This window comes from Hemiscyllium ocellatum, chromosome 20, assembly GCF_020745735.1.
Source record: "Hemiscyllium ocellatum isolate sHemOce1 chromosome 20, sHemOce1.pat.X.cur, whole genome shotgun sequence".
NCBI lineage: Eukaryota > Metazoa > Chordata > Chondrichthyes > Orectolobiformes > Hemiscylliidae > Hemiscyllium > Hemiscyllium ocellatum.
This window is the reverse complement of record NC_083420.1, coordinates 61,744,737-61,750,736: the sequence shown is the minus strand read 5'-3', so window position 1 is coordinate 61,750,736 and position 6,000 is coordinate 61,744,737.

Sequence of the window (6,000 nt, the reverse complement as noted above, 5' to 3'; positions counted from 1 at the left end):
TGTTGGGCCGAAGGGCCTGTTTCCACACTGTAGGTAAACTAATCTAATCTAAAAAAAATTAATATACATGGGATCTACAGTGACTTGGCCGCATGGATTCAGAATTGGCTTGCCCATAGAAGGCAAACAGTAGTGGTGGAAGGATGTTTCTCTGGATGGAGGTCTGTGACTATTAGTGTTCTGCAAGGATTCGTACTGGGACCTCTGCCATTTGTGATATATAAATAACTTGGATGAAAATGTAGTTGGGTGGGTTCTCGAAAACCCTCCCTCTGAACGCAATAAAGACAGAGTCCCCCTTATCCTCACCTACTACTCCACGAGTCTCCGCATTCAATGCATCATCCTTAAATGCCAATTCCAACTAGACCCTATCACCAAGGACACTTTCCTCTCCCTGCCTCCTTTTGCCTTCTGCAAAGACCTTTCCCCTCCACCAATCCTTGGTTTGCGTCAGTTTCCCCACCACCCCCTCCAAACCCCCAGGTACGTTCACCACAGAAAAGATGCAAAAGCTGCCGGCACACCACTCTCCTCACATCCATCCAGGGCCCCAAACAGTCCTTCCAGGTGACAGAGGTTCACCTAACTCTCCTCCAACCTAGTTTACTGAATCCAGTGTTCCCAATGTGGTCTTCTCTACATTGGGGAGATCAAAAGTAAACTAAGCGAACGTTTCGCTGAGCATCTCAGCCGAGCCCAAAGGGGCCAACCGAATCTCCCAGTCACCGCCCATTTTAATTCCTCTTCTCACTCCCTTTCTGACATGACCATCCTTGGCCTCTTCTATTACCAAAACGAACCACAGCGCAAATTGGAGAAACAACACCTCATCTTCCGCCCGGAGGACTCAACATTCATTTCTCCAATTTCAAATTACCTCCCTTCCCATTCTCCGACTCCCTTTCCAGCCCCTTCCCTCTCCCTTCCTGTGGGAAAAGATCTGCCACCCTGTCTACCCAGTATGCCCACACAGAACATAGGAAATCAAACTTGGCCAAACTATACCAGAGACACCCAGAATGCCTCAGCATTGACCAAACAGACTGACAAGTGAATCCAGACAGAACCATAGTCACTTGCAGACAAAGGAACATACTTCCCAAAACACACTAGTAATAAGCTTCCTGGACCCGGTCAACACAGCTGTCCGAAAGCCTGGAGGACAGTCTGATAACACAGCGATACCAAAGACACACAAAGGACAGGTCAGACGGAGAGACACCAGAGGACCTCGCTCACAGGACAGGAACAATGGAAGCACCTTATGGTTTTAAAAGAGACATTCTCATCTACCTGCAAAGCGAGCTGGAATCTCTTGATACCATCAAGAACTCATTGATACTGTCAGGATGTTACGTTGTATCAACAATCAGGACATTCTTCCGAGAACTGTTTTCAATTATCACTATTGTAACTGGATTACTTAATTTCCAAATACATTGTCTCTTTCCCCATTTTAATTAACCTCATTGCACAAGATTCCTATAAAACTTTGCTTGATTCTCAGCTCTGGGAAGAGAATTCTCAGCTACCAGGGCAGACTGTCCGTGCTGTTTCAGGTCAGTCAATTTCTCTTCCGCAATATCGCCGTACTAATAAACTATTAATTTCACTTTGATCTGTGTTTTGTGATCTTTAATTTATTGGGCTAATTTCTCCGACACTTTCATTCATCTCAGCCACCTATTGGATTCACCCCCTCTCTCGACCAACCAGGGTGTGCCCTCTACCTGTCTTCACCTGTGAGGAGAAAGTGAGGACTGCAGATGCTGGAGATCAGAGCTGAAAAATGTGTTGCTGGAAAAGCGCAGCAGGTCAGGCAGCATCCAAGAAGCAGGAGAATCAACATTTTGGGCATAAGCCCTTCTTCAGGAAGAAGGGCTTATGCCCAAAACGTCGATTCTCCTGCTCCTTGGATGCTGCCTGACCTGCTGCGCTTTTCCAGCAACACATTTTTCAGCTCTGTCTTCACCTATCCCCACTTCACCACCCAGCCCCCCACCCCCTTTCTCTGCAGTTCCCCTACACCCACCCCTAGTTCTGAAGAAGGGTAACACCTGAAACGTCAACTTCTCCACCTTCTGATGTTGCCTGGCTTGCTGTGTTCTTCTAGCCTTCTGCTTGTCTATCTTAGATTCCAGCATCTGCAGTATTTTTTCTCAGCACAGGAACAGGTCCTTCGGCCCTCCAAGCCTGCACCGATCCAGATCCTCTATCTAAACCTGTCACCTGTTTTCTAAGGATCAGTATCCCTCTGTTCCCTGCCCATTCATGTATCTGTCTAGATAGATCTTAAATGATGCAATTGTGCCTGCTTCTACCACCTCCGTTGGCAATGAGTTCCAGGCACCCGCCACCCTCTGCATAAAGAACTTGCTGCGCATATCTCCCTTAAACTTTTCTCCTCTTACTTTGAACTCGTGACTCCGAGTAATTGAATACCCCACTCTGGAAAAATGCTTCTTGCTATCCACCCTGTCTATGCCTCTCATGATTTTGCAGACCTCAGTCAGGTCCCCTTTCAACCTCCATCTTTCTAATGAAAATAATCCTAATCTACTCAACCTCTCTTCATAGCTAGCGCCCTCCTTACCAGACAACATCCTGGTGAACATCCTCTGCACCCTCTCCAAAGCATTCACATCCTTTCGGTAATGTGGCGACCAGAACTGTATTCCAAATATGGCTGAACCAAAGTCCTAAACAACTGCAACATGGTTGCCAACTCTTGTACTCAATATCCAGCCGATGAAGGAAAGCATGCTGTATGCCTTCTTTCCAGTATCCTGGCTAACAAGACTTTATGTTTCTGTTGGTGGTGGGGTGCCAACTTCTCTTTCTCAATCATTTACCTTAGAGTAGTGAATGGCACTCTGTGGCTTTCAGCATTTGACCTGATGCGCAACTGAGATTCACAAATAACACAATGGTGTGAACCGCAGAATGTTCCAGCAATGGTGAGTAATTCCACTGTTGCTGATTGTAATATAGTATGAGCGCAGTGTCATTGCGGCATAATGTAAACAGTTGTGAGGGGAGTTCGAGGAGATAGGGGAAGTACGAAATTAATATTTTTTATTAGTATTCACACTGGAAAAAGACAATGCTGTCAATGAATGTACTGAGATACAGACTACTAGAATAGGTAGGATTGAGGTTCACAAGGAAGTTGTGTTATCTGTTTTTACACTTTCCAGAATTGCTAGGTCCCCTGGGCCAGATGGAATTTATTCCAGGATTCTCTGGGAAGCCAAGATAAAGATTGCTGAGCCTTTAACTTTGATCCTTATATCGCCATTGTGTATAGGAATAGTGCCAGAAAACTGCAGGATAGCAAATGTTGCCCCCTTGTTCAAAAAGGGAGGTAGATACAACCCTGGTAATTATAAACCAGTCAGCCTTACTTCAGTTGTGGGTAAAATGTTGGAGAGGAATAAATTGATTAGGGATAGTCAACACAGTTTTGTGAAGGGTAGGTTACCCTTTACAAACCTTATTCAGTTCTTTGAGATTTTGACTAAACAAGTTGATGAGGGTAAAGCCATGTGCATGGGATTTCAGTAAAGTGTGTGATAAGGTCCACCACAGTAGGTTATTGCACAAAATAAGGAGGCATGAGATTGAGGGTGCCTTAGCAGTTCGGATCAGGATTTGGCTAGCTAAAAGAAGACAGAGGGTGGTAGTTGATGGGAAATGTTAATTCTGGTGTTCAGTTAGGAGTGGTATACTGCAAGGATCTGCTTTGAGGCCACTACTGTTTGTCATTTTTATAAATGACCTAGATGAGGGTGTAGAAGGATGGGTTAGTAAATGTGTGGACAACACTGAGGTTGGCGGAGTTGTGGATAGTGTTGAAGGATATTGTAGGTTACAGAGGGACAAAGATAAGCTGCAGAGCTGGGCTGAGAGGTGGCAATTAGAGTTTAATGCAGAAAAATGTGAGGTGATTCACTTTAGAAGGAGCAACAGGAATAAAGAATACAGGTACTATGGAAGATTCTTGGTAGTGTAGATGAGCAGAGAGATCTCGATGTCTATGTACATAGATTCCTTAAAGTGGCCACCCAGGTTGATAGAGTTGTTAAGAAGGCATACGGTGTGTGAGCTTTTACTGGTAGAGGGATTGAGATTCTGAGCCATGAGGTCATACTGCAGCTGCACAAAACTCTGGTGCAGCTACACATGGAGTTTTATACAGTTCTGGTCACAGAATTATAGGGAGGATGTGGAAGCTTTGGAAAGGTTCAGAGGAGATTTACCAGGATGTTGCCTGGTATGGAGGGAAGGTCTTATGAGGAAAGACTGAGGGACTTAAAGCTGTTTTCATCAGAGAGAAGGTTGAGAGGTGACTTACTTGAGACATATTAAGATAATTCAAGGGTTAGATAGGTTGGACAGTGACAGCCTTTTTCCTTGGATGGCGATGGCTAGCATGAGGGGAAGTGGTTTTAAATTGAGGGGTGATAGATACAGGACAGATATCAATGGTTTCTTTACTCAAAGTAATAGAGGCTTAGAACGTACTATCTGCAACAGAAATAAACTTGTCAATTTTAATGGTTATTGGATAAACATATGGATGAAAATGGAAATATTCTTCAGATTGGTTCCGCAGGTCAGCATAACATCGAGGGCCGAAGTGTACTGCGCTGTAATGTTCTATGTTCTATAATAAAGTGAGAGGTGGAGAATTGCATAAGAGAATTTGCTAGCACTGAGAGAAACCATGAAACTCCCTAGGATTGACACTGAGCCAACTTACAGTAAAATTCAGCCCAATGTGTCCAAATGGAAATTAGGTAAATGTTTTACGAACTTCAGATTTTCTTATTTTATTTGCTAGGTTAGGTTGTTAATTTAGGTTTTTCCTAATTTGTGATGGTTTTATTAGTGTAACTGACCCAACTGGGTTAAAACTAGTCCAAACGTTTGAAGATTTTTGAATACGAATTACATTGAACATCAACTGAGTTTCAATAATCTCTTTATGCTGACTTTACAAATCTCACTGCAAGTTGTGCCAACTTTCAGAATTGACCGTACTCCTGTTGCCTCAATGATCATGGTGACTTGCTTACAACTGTGCTTAATTCTAGCCCTTTGAGAAAATGCTTCAAATAAGATTTTATTTAAGGAAAAGCACATTGTTAAAATATTTTTACATTTTAAAAATAACAATTTGCCAAAAAAAAGTGTCAACTAATTAACATATTAAATAGTTCAACTCAGTTTTAAAAATAATTTTTAGTTATTTAAAACGAGATTACTTGCAGGTGGTGGACTACCGATATTTGTTAATAATTTGCAATAAAACTCTTACTTGTGAAAAACTGTGCCAGGTCATCATTAAATTCTTCTCCCATATTGTGAAAAGTATTTGTTAAAAAGGGGGAAGAGGATTTTCCCTGGAATTCCAATCTCCCCTTTCATTACCTGCCTCAACTTAACTATTTAGAATGTGCTGTGTCAGAGAGCCAGCCCCGTCCCTCTTAACTGCATGTGGTGAGTACTCCGCTAGATCATTAACACTGACCTTCCTTCCCCTGTGTAGGCTCCACTGACAGGAGATCAGGAGCTTTGTGATCATTGCCTCTTGCATCCCCCAACATCTGGCTTCAGCTTCCAGTACTCTGTGACAGGTCAGTTCGTATTCACCTGACATGCAGTGCCTTTTGGAATTCTGTCTTCACTGTATTGTTTATTCGTTTATTCCGTGCTCCCGCGAGGAGGTTGAGCAATTCATCAACTTCACCAACACATTCCACCCTGACCTTAAATTTACCTGGACCATCTCTGACACCTCCCTCCCCTTCCTGGACCTCTCCATCTCCATTAATGATGACCGACTTGACATGGACATTTTTTACAAACCCACCGACTCCCACAGCTACCTGGATTACACCTCTTCCCACCCTATCTCTTGTAAAAATGCCATCCTGTATTCCCAATTCCTCCGCCTCCGCCATATCTGCTCCCAGGAGGACCAGTTCCACCATA